General features: G+C 49.0%; 1 pseudogene; it reads right to left on the bottom strand.

Annotated features, from left to right (window-relative positions):
• Positions 1-645: 645 nt before the first annotated feature.
• LOC118715745 lies at positions 646-7,124 on the bottom strand (annotated as a pseudogene).
• Between the last annotated feature and the right edge of the window lie 3,275 nt (positions 7,125-10,399).

The raw sequence follows: 10,399 nt of genomic DNA, 5'->3' as shown, positions 1-10,399 counted from the left end.
GAAACTTCGAGTTGTAATAAAAGTAAAAGAAAAGGGAAGGAAAAGAAACGTCTTTTTTGATGAAGGCTAAAGGAATAGGGTTTGTATTTAATCAGAATGACTCTTTAGGACCCTTTTTTTTTTAAGCAAGTGGAATTGTTAAATATTTTATTTCTTGGTCATCTACTTACAGTTACAACTCCAACTAGGTAAAGTGCATTAATTAATATGAAATACTTTAAAATATATATTTTTAATTGATTTCAGAAAGGAAGGGATAGGGAGCGAGATATAGAAACATCAATGATGAGAGAGAAACATTGATTGGCTGCCTCCTGCCTGGCCCCTACGGGGGGGTCGAGCCCACAACCTGGACATGTACCCTGACTGGGAATCCAACCCTGACCTCCTGGTTTTTAGATCGACCCACTGAGCCTGTATAAAATGACCACATGCTGCTAGACAGGATGTTGAAATGACTGATGTGTAATGTTTTTAAGGCCTTCATTTTTGTCAGTGTACATTTCCTTTAATTATTTTCCATTTCCAGTAGGATTTCATTTTAAGGTTTAATGTACCAAGCCAGTATAAAGTTTTACAATTCAGTAATTCTGGATCTCAAGTCATCTAAGATAAAAATGGAAATGTGAAATTTAGTTAAGAAAGTTAATTTTCTTCGTCTTTTATATCTAAGGCTTCATCCTCGTCATTATCATCTTCTGCTTGCTGATTCTTTCTTAATTAGCAGGTAGATACCTTTCCTGTTCCAGGTACACACTTAGCTGACAGTGATCTCTGAAGAGGTGACTTTGAATTTGCTCTTGCAATATCTAGTCAAGATGAACAACCTGGTGGATAGAGAGAATTTCAGAAAACCTCAAAATCTTCTTCTTCAACAATCTTTTGTATATTTTGGTAGGCAGCAGTGTGGCCCTCTAAAGCTTTGCTGTGAAATAACATTTGAATAGTTATGAATTCTGAAAATATAGTCTTTAAACGCTTTATTTTCTGCTTTTCAAAATTGTCAATCATTCCTTCCAGATGACCAGTTGTTCAAGTAGCATCCATTGTAACTCTCTGTAAGTTCATTTCTGCCTGTGAAATAACACGTCCATCAGATGGGTTTCACGGAGTTAATAGTTTAGCTTCTCAATTCCTTGCTGTTATTATTGCTTTTATGTCATCTCGTTTCGTTTTTACAATGGTTCCATAAGCTTTCCATGGTTCTACTGCTTTTTTAAAACTATTTCAACCTCTGACTGTTGATAATCCTGAAGCTTGGCAAACTCACCAGCACAGTTTTTCAGGCCCTGCTTTAAAGTTGGAGGGTCTCTCAGTGGGGGTGGGGGACCTTTTTTCTGCCAAGGGCCATTTGGATATTTATAAAATCATCCTTGGGCCATACAAAATTATCAACTTAAAAATTAGCCTGCTATATTTGGTCAAACATTTAATTAACTCCCCCTAATGCCTTGGCAGGGCTAGACCTAATGATTTCACGGGCCATACATGGCCCTCGGGCCGGACGTTCCCACCCCTGGCAGGCATGCAGAGGTTCACCAGGAGGTCTGCTTTGTCTCACAGTCTGGCAGTTCCCTGCACATAAGCAGCAAAGCTTTGGCACAGCTCTTCTAGATGCTTCTCCACGTTTGTGACAGCATCTTGCAGTTGCTTGGTTTGAGCATCCCACTTTTCCAAGCTGTCCCTCAATGACTTCCCTTGAGCACTGCCAGGACCCTGGACTGGGGCCAAGCTCGGGGCACTTGGGTGTGTGCCGGGATGCCAGCCACTGCCATCTCGGGAGCCCGAGAACTGTCCTCTTATATTTGAATGAGTTTAGCAGAATTTAGAATTTAGGTAGTTATTTTCCCTCAACATGCTGCAGATGTTAGTCCACTGCCTCCGGCTGCTCTTGTGGTTATTGGTCTGCTCGATCTTTTATAAGCAATCTGTCTTTCCCCTGGGGCATTCTTAAAGGTTTTTCTGCAATTTCACTGTGATGTGTCTACATGTGATTTCATTTTTACTTATCCTGCTGGGATTTCTTGTGATTCCTGAATCTGATGATTCATGTCCTTTGCCAATTTTGAAAAATTCTTACTCATTATTTAAAGATTGCTTGACTCTAAATCTCATCTTTGGGATCTCCAATTAGACATAATTTAGATCTTCTCATTCTATCATCCATGTCTCTTACATTTTTATCTCTTTATCTCTGTGTTGCCTTACAAGTAACTTCTTTAGATCTGTTTTGCAGTGCATGAATTCTCTATTTAACCAATTCCACTGTGCTTTCAATTTCAATGATTGGAGTTTCTTTCAAGGAGTTTTATCTATCCACCTATCCGTCTATCCATTATCCATCTATCCATCTATCCATCTATCCATCTATCCATCTATCCATCTATCCATTCAGTCGGCCCGGTCATTTCCAGTGGTCTGTTTCTTGCTTGAATTTTCAGTTCTCTATTTTACTTTGTTCAACATTTTAAACTTACTTATTTATTGTAATATACTGTACCTAATTATTCTTAATGTATTTATTTAATATACTGTACCTAATTATTCTTAATGTATTTATTTAATATACTGTACTTAATTATTCCTGTGTCTAAAGTCAGTCCAGGTATAATTCTACTATTGGTTGTTTCTGAAGATTCCCCCTGCGGCTCCTCATGTGTCTTGCACCTCTTTGATTGTGAGCTCCGTTTGGCTCCCATAGATCTCTGGGTCCCTACAGGCCTGGATCGATGGTGTGCTCCTCCAGAGACAATTAGCTTTGGCCTCTGCCAGGTGTTGCAGGGCACTGCTGGCCTGGGACACCTTTAACTTCTTGGGATTTTTTGACTGAGGAGATAATATAAGTTTGAATTCATGTTTTCAGAGTTCAGGGCTATGAGTTCAGCAGAGTCTTCATTCTTTTATTTTCCTTTTCCCCATTTGATATGAGCCTAAGATTAAATTATGGGTCTAAAATGGTTGAGTTATCTTTTCTTCCTTTGATGGGGGGCAGATTCCACCCCCCTAGTCTGTCTTTTCACTGTATCCCTCTCCCCTAACTCTGTGTTTGGGGGAGGAGTGGGATGGGGGATCCAAGCACATATGCCACGGCCTTGTCTGCCCTGTTGCCCATAAACCCTGAGACTCCAGAGTTCTGGTGCCAGCAAATGCCCTGGAGCTGCCCTGGGGCAGCACTGACCCTCCAGCTGGAGGCCCATCTCCTCTTCACCTCTGACCTTTGGAGAGTCCTTGTTTTACTTACTGCAAGATCAGCCCTGCATTTAAGAAGATTGTCTGAGCCTGGCCAGCATGGCTCAGTGGTTGAGCTTCGACCTATGGACCAGGAGGTTGAGGTTTGATTCCCAGTCAGGGCACCTGCCTGGGTTGCAGGCTCAATCCCCAGTAGGGGATGTGCAGGAGGCAGCCGATCAATGATTCTCTCCCATCATTGATGTTTCTATCTCTCTCTCTCCCTTCCTCTCTGAAACCAATTTAAAAAAATGTATAAAAATATTGTTTGATGTGTTTCATCCCGTACTTTTTTTTTTTTTAAACAGAAGTTTGTTTTAGAATATCAAATTTACAGTATTACCAGGAGTAGAAATCCTTATCAGGATTTTGAAGTATGAATAGTAGCTCGGTACTAGCTATGCCATAGTCTAACACTCAGTCACCGTGCCTGTAATTGTTTCATAGTGTGGACATGTTTTAGCTCTTTGTAAATTCCTGCAGTTGGCACCTGGTTCTAAGCCAAGCCTGGCTTCCTCCAAAGGAGCATTCGCATGGCTCAGCCCATCCTGACGCCATCCCAGGCTTCTCTGCCTGCATTCCCGCCTTTGGCACTGCTGCCATCACCGTTCCAGGGGATGCTAAGTGCATGGCCCATCAGCACAGGAACGTGTCCTTATTATAGCTCTCCTGGCTCACAGGCTCCTGCCCTGACTCTCCCTTCTCTGTCTTCCTGGAGACACGGACCTTAGCCTCAGGACCCTGCGTCCCTGCTGGAAGGTCCGCCCCGCCCCCTTCTCACTCTGGGGGCCAGGCGAGTTTCTGCAGAGGCCAAGGGGCACTTGGGATACCATGCTTAGAGATTTGTTCTCTGGGGATGCCCCTTCTAGGAAAGAGAACTGTTCATTTAATATTGACTGTTATGATGTTAGTGTGAACGAACTTATTGGACACTATAATAATGGCACCAGCTAGTGTTCACTGAGGTCCTTCAGTGCACTAAGCGATTTGTATTGAGGCTCCACACTGACAGCAGGGATGGGGAGAGATCATGCTGTAGATGGAGATACGTTGCTGACCAAGGGGGGATGGAGATGGGTTCCCAGGTGTGATAGGGCTCATGAGAGCCCCAAGGGCTTGGAAAAGGAAGATATCACTGGCCAGGGAGGGAGACAGACAGACATTCATAAGTTATTCAGTCAACAAACACTCTTGAGCACCGACTGACCGACCGTCAGGCATTGTGCTGGGTGCTGGGGTGCAGATAAGAATGAGGACTGGCCTCAGGGAGCTTAGAAGAGCCTGGCACAGGGCAAATCCCTGCACATCAACCAAGAACCTCTACCCCAGTCCCTCCCTGCACAGATGAATGAAATGAGGCCCAGGGAGGGGCGGGGACTGGCTTAGGGCTGCACAGCAAGTACTTTAATCCCAGAGATAGTGAGGACGGCCATGAGTCTGAAGTGAAGGAGGCCCTGCGTCTCCCCACTTCCCTGGAAGTCCGTGTGGAGGCCTGGGGCTAGCCACAGACTCTGCTCCCTCAGAGGCTGCTGGGTGGGAGGGATCCCTCCACTTCCCCTCAGTCCCCAGGCAGGGAGGGCCGCTGGCTGAGAGAGCCCTTCCTCTCCCCACATCAAACCCATGGGACAGAGCCTTCCTTATCAGAGTCCAGCTGTGGCTGCCTCGGGCTTACTGGGAGGTGCTGGGGCTGGGAGCGAGGCTCAGGACGGGCTGACACAGGAGAAGAGATAATTTTGATCTGCAGCCTCCAGATTGAGGGAGAAATGTAAACAAAGGCTGCAGAGCCAGCAGCATGGGGGGGTGGGGCGGGTGGGCAATGGGCACCCTGCTGGCTAGCCTCCCTCACAGAGCCCCCTGTGGGGAGAGCTAGGGGTGATTTTCCATGACCTGGTCTTTCACGGGCATGCGAGGGAGTGGCTGCTTTGGCTGCGGAGAGCTCTACAGGCCAAGCTCGCCATCAGTGAGACTAAGTGGGGAGAGTCCTGGCCCGACACCAGACTAGCTCCTTTTCACAGTCAGCTTTCACTACACCTCAGTTTCCTCATCTGTAAAGTGGGGACCATGTCAGAACCAGTTTCCTAGGGGTGCCTGATCTTTATTTGTCCTACAAATATTTATTGGGAGTACTACCTAAGCTCCAGGCACCCCCGAGGCACAGAATACTGACCTTAGGTCCCCTCTCCTCAGTGCTAACGGTGAGGTTTCCAGGAGATAAAGTGGCCAACATGCTTGCCAGCAGCCCTGGCACAGAGAAAGTGCCCAGAAGATGGAACTATTGGCTGTGATGGTTGTTATCGTTCGTTAGTTAATTTGAGCCAGTGCAGCCTGGTTCATCTCCCACCCTCCTCACCCCTTCCCGGGCTACTCATGCTCAGCCTTCAGTACTTAGATGCTGCCTCCTACAAGAAGCCTTCCGTGATTTCCCGAGGCTGCATTATCCCCCCCTCCCCGCGTCACTGACCTCTCCCCACCTTCCATGCTTCCTATGGCACTCTCAGGTAATGTGTCTCTGGGGACACCAGCGACACGCTGAGAGGCACAGTGTCGGCCACCAGCTCTTCTTCTGGCCTTTGATTTTGTTTGTTTCTTTCCCCCCAGCCACAGTCAGAGTGATTCTCAGGAAATGAATGCCTTTGGGTCAGAGGAGGAGCCCGTGAGTCTTCGCGGGTTCCCGTGTGTGTGGGTGCACACGTGTGCCACACTTCGCTCCTCCACGTGTGCTTGGCTGTCTCTGCTCCTGGCAGGGGCGCTGCCTTCATTGCTCAGAAAGAAAGACGTTTCCTCAATGCAGACGGTCACCTTTTCATCCAGCCGACTTTCTCCAAGAACCTGGTCTGTGCCAAGCCTTGTGCTGGGCCTCAGGGATGAAATGGGGAATGAGATTCAGATCCTGCCCTCAGGAGCTGACAGGTTAGGGGGAGAGTCAGGTCAGGAAACAGGTGAGGACAGCTCAGGATGGGGGGAGGGGGGCGAGGGGAAGGGGCTAGCTGTGCTGGAGGGATGCACAGAGGACACGCCATGGAGCAACTCCTAATGCAGCCTGGAGAGAGGGAGCCTACGGAAAGCTTCCTGGAGGAGGTGGCAGCTGGGATTCGTTTGAAGGATTCATCTAAGATAATGAGGGAAACGAAGTGGGGAAACTCTTTAATGGTTGTAGAGAATATAAGTACCTGGTAGGGAGAGAGGGTCTGGGGTTCAGGAAATACTAAGTTTGGTTTGTATGAAGAGTCATGTGTGCTTGTGCATATGTATGTTTATATGTGCGTGTTTGTGCATGTCTGTGTGAGTGTATGCATTTGTATTGAGGGTAATGTCTGAAGAGTTATATTGGGAATTTCTGTTTACATATTTTCTGTGAAAACTTTTCTGAAGTGTAATGCTGGAAGAACATTTGATCATTCACCTTTTAGTGTGAACGAGTTTATGTCTTTCTCTAGGAAGCTGGGACCCTTGAATGAGCATGGGTGCTGAAAGACAGGGCAGCCACCTGCTGACAGTCATGCTCTGTCACATCCCATGTCACTCCCAACCCCCCCCCCCCCCCCGGAACCTGATATTTTCGGCCGGCATCCCTCTGAGGTGTAACAATCCAGCTGTCCCCCTCGCACTGCAGGAGGCAGAGAAGCCTGCTCCTCGTCCTCCGCTGTCCTCTGGCTAACCCTCTGGAGGAAGGGACCTTCTCACGCAGAGATGTGGCCGGGCAGGCACAGGGTTGAGGACTGGCTCTGAGGGATGAGGCTGGACAGGCTGCCCCCAGACCACATGCGCCAGCCCTGCTCCTTGCCTCTGTGCCAGACCTTGCCTGCTCCCAGCGCTGGCACTTCCTTTGACAGATTAAAACAGAAGATCACCCCATTTGGCTGGGGCGCCACTAACCCATACCATGTGGGGTCCATGGTGGGGGAGTGGTGTGGAGGAGGGAAAGTACACTTTTTTGGGGGGAGAGAGGAAGGTACAAGGATGAGCCATATCTCAGAGGCATGTGTCCCGCCCACAGAGGGCCTCAGGGTGGACATTCAGTGCACTGGTCAGCTGAGCCATGGGGCCCCAGGTCTCTCCGCCCATTGGCCACTCCATTGCCTAACTGGCCGGCTGCCTGGTAGATGTAGCTCTGGACAACACTGGTGGCCCCACTGCAGGCACATCTCTGGGATGTAGACGTGGAGGTAGCCGACATACAACCTCACCCAAATGGGGCTGCCTCTGTCCAGACCTGCAGGTTGGAGCTCCTGGCGTGGCAAGCTCCACTCTCAGAGCAGAAGGGTCCTTCGGAGGGAACCGGGGCTCAATACCAGGCCCCGAGTGCCTGAGGGCAGGGCCCTCAGGGTAAGGACTGTGGACAGCATGTTCCAGGCCGGGCAGATGGCATCAGTGGAGGTGGGACTGTTGTAACAGATACGTTAATAAACTGCTTTGGCCCCACACTTTATAAGATACCTGTGCACTCATTGTCCCTTTTGATCTTAGACCGAGCCTCAGTCAAATTAACTCATTACAAAGGGAACTTGCCCAGGGACACAGCTGGGAATAGGTGAAGTCAGGCTTGGAATCTCACCCTAAGCACATCTCACCCCATACATTGCGAATCTTTGCTCCTGAGGCCTCTGCAGGTGCTGGGGGTCAAAGCCTGGCTAGGCCCCCTTCATGCAGAACCCGGTCACATGACTTATTTGTGTCTCAGTTCCTCGCCTATCAGTGTTAATGATAGCACATACCTATAGGATTCCAGAGAGGCTCCAACAAGGTCACACACTGAGACCCCGGGTGAGGACCAGGGGATTGTAACTGTTGCCCGAGTGGTGGCTGCCCAGGCGGTCAGAAGATTCGCTGAGGTCAGCCTGGATGGTGGAAGAGCATGTTGGGGTCGGTGTGGTCTGGACACCTAGGGCTTTAGATGGGGGAAGAGGGGTGCAGTGAACTCTTGGGCCTCCCAGGGTCCCCTCTTTAGATCCTAAGAGGCAAATTAGACACTGGGCTTGATCAGCCACTTTTTCAGAGTCACTCAGCCATCAGGGACAGTGAAGGGACATTGAAAACACTGAGTAACTGGCACATGGCTGGTAGTGGGGTGTGGCTGTTCAGGGGCCTGCCAGGCTACCTGGCCTTGAGAGGTTCAGAGTCATCAGAGAAGGCCATTCGGAAGAGGGGGGCTTACATTTCTGTAGAGGGGAGCAGGGTCTTGGGCCTGGCGTGATCTGAGAGTGGGTAACCGTGCATCCTGGGACCAACACAGTCCTGGTAATGCATGTTGCTCCGGGTAACTGCTATCAGTGCCCGTTTTGCTGTTAAAAGTGGCCTGATTTGGGCAGCAAATTAGACAGTCCCCTAACTTTGAGCCACAGGCTCCCTCTTCCCTGGCAAGGCCGGCTCCTGAGGGTCCCCAGCACCTCAGCCGGGTGAGACAGTTGGGGGACTTCCATGTCAGGCCGCAGCCCTGGGAGCTGAGCCTGGAGTGGGTGGGAGTGGGGAGGGACAGGCCAGATAGCAGCATGGAAACCCACATAGGCCCACACCCGAGACCCACACTGTGGTCACCTGGATAGGAGTTGGGAGATTTTAGCTGAAAGAGTTACAAGATATTGGTCTGGCTTAACTTTCTATTTTCCTGACAATAGTGATAACAGCAATCATGATTACTTTTAAATAAACCCCACCTAAGTACTAGGAGTGTGTGTGTGTGTGTGTGTGTACATGCGGATGCATATGTGTGTAAATATGTATATATTGCATGTAATATGCAGTTGAATAACATGGGATTTGGGGGTGCCGACCCATGGTGTAGTGGAAAATCTATTGGAAGCCTTACTGATAACATAACATACATCTTTTGTATGTTTTATGTATTATATGCTGTGTTATAATAAAGTAAGCTAGAGAAAAGAAAATGTTATTAAGAAAATTATAGGAAGAGAATATGTATTTATAGTATTTATTGAAAAAATCCATGTGTAACTGGGCTGGCCTTCTGAGTGCAAACTGAGTTGCTCAAAGGTCAACTGTATGTTATACAGAAACACGCGTTCAACAGTTCAGAGGTGTCACGTGAGACCAAGAAGGGGAGAGCCAGTCTTCACATTCCGCCCCTGGGAAGGGGCAGAAGCAGGGTTCAGTCCCAGGCCCATTTGACCTCTGAGCCAGTGTCCTGTGCCGACCCCACCCACTCCCCGCTGGGCATCAGGATCAGGCGTGCTGTTTGCACAACCTCACAGCCCAGGCTGGGCTTGGAAGATCAGGAGGCAGGGGAAGGCGGGCTGGCCGGGGACCTTTCTGTCCCCGTCTGCCCTTGCCCTCCTCGGGCCAGCTCCATCAGGGCACGGCCAAGCTCAAGGCCACATGAGGAGTTCCCGAGCTGTCTTTCATCCGGTCCCGCAGTGATTTGTTCAGCATGCAGTGCAAATTTCCCCGTCTCAAGACATGGAATCTGGTACAGCTTTGCCTGGATCAATGTCCAACCCCTTTCAAGTCCTGGAGAAAGTTACTCCTCTCCAAAGTTCAGACCTGCCAGACTCAATAACTCCACAAAAATGCTTGGATGAAAATTGCTCCAAGCAATCCCAGCGGAAAGCCAGCACCTCACCCCTCGTTTAAAGTTATGATCCTTATCATAATTAATTCAATAAAGAAGTAATGTGCTTCAAACCTAGGCAGAGAGAATAATTTTCTGTCCGGACTGGGATAAACTTTCAACTGGGGACACTGAAAGTCTGGGTCTGAGCTCTCGCAGCGAGTAATAAATTGCAGACCCGGGCAGCCTGCAGAGCCCCATTTAAGCTGCGGTAAATAGGCTGCTATTGAGGAGAGGAAGATTTGGATTCGGGTGGGCAGCTCCAATAAATAGTGGAGTGTTGTTTATAAACCCCGCAGTCCCGCCGGCCCCCACCTCCAGACAGGCAGTAGCATTTGCCTGTTGAAAGCGCCAGAGCGTTTGATCCTCGCACTCGGAGGGACCCACCTTGAGTCCTGAATCTAAAATCCATTTCCTCCCGTGATTGAGAGGTAGGATTAGCCTGGCTTCTAAACAGACTAGCACATTTTCAAGTGGAGATGCTGACGGGGAGACCCAGCCAGCCCCAGCCCACACAGTGGCAAGTCCTGCTCTTTCCTCGGAGGCGGCAATGATGGAAGTTCATTCCGGGCTCTATTTGAACACAAGCCCGCCAGGCTCACAGAA

The sequence above is a fragment of the Pipistrellus kuhlii genome, unplaced genomic scaffold (assembly GCF_014108245.1).
Source record: "Pipistrellus kuhlii isolate mPipKuh1 unplaced genomic scaffold, mPipKuh1.p scaffold_m20_p_11, whole genome shotgun sequence".
Lineage (NCBI taxonomy): Eukaryota > Metazoa > Chordata > Mammalia > Chiroptera > Vespertilionidae > Pipistrellus > Pipistrellus kuhlii.
The sequence above is the reverse complement of the archived record's forward strand: the minus strand, read 5'-3'. Positions and strand labels throughout refer to the sequence as shown.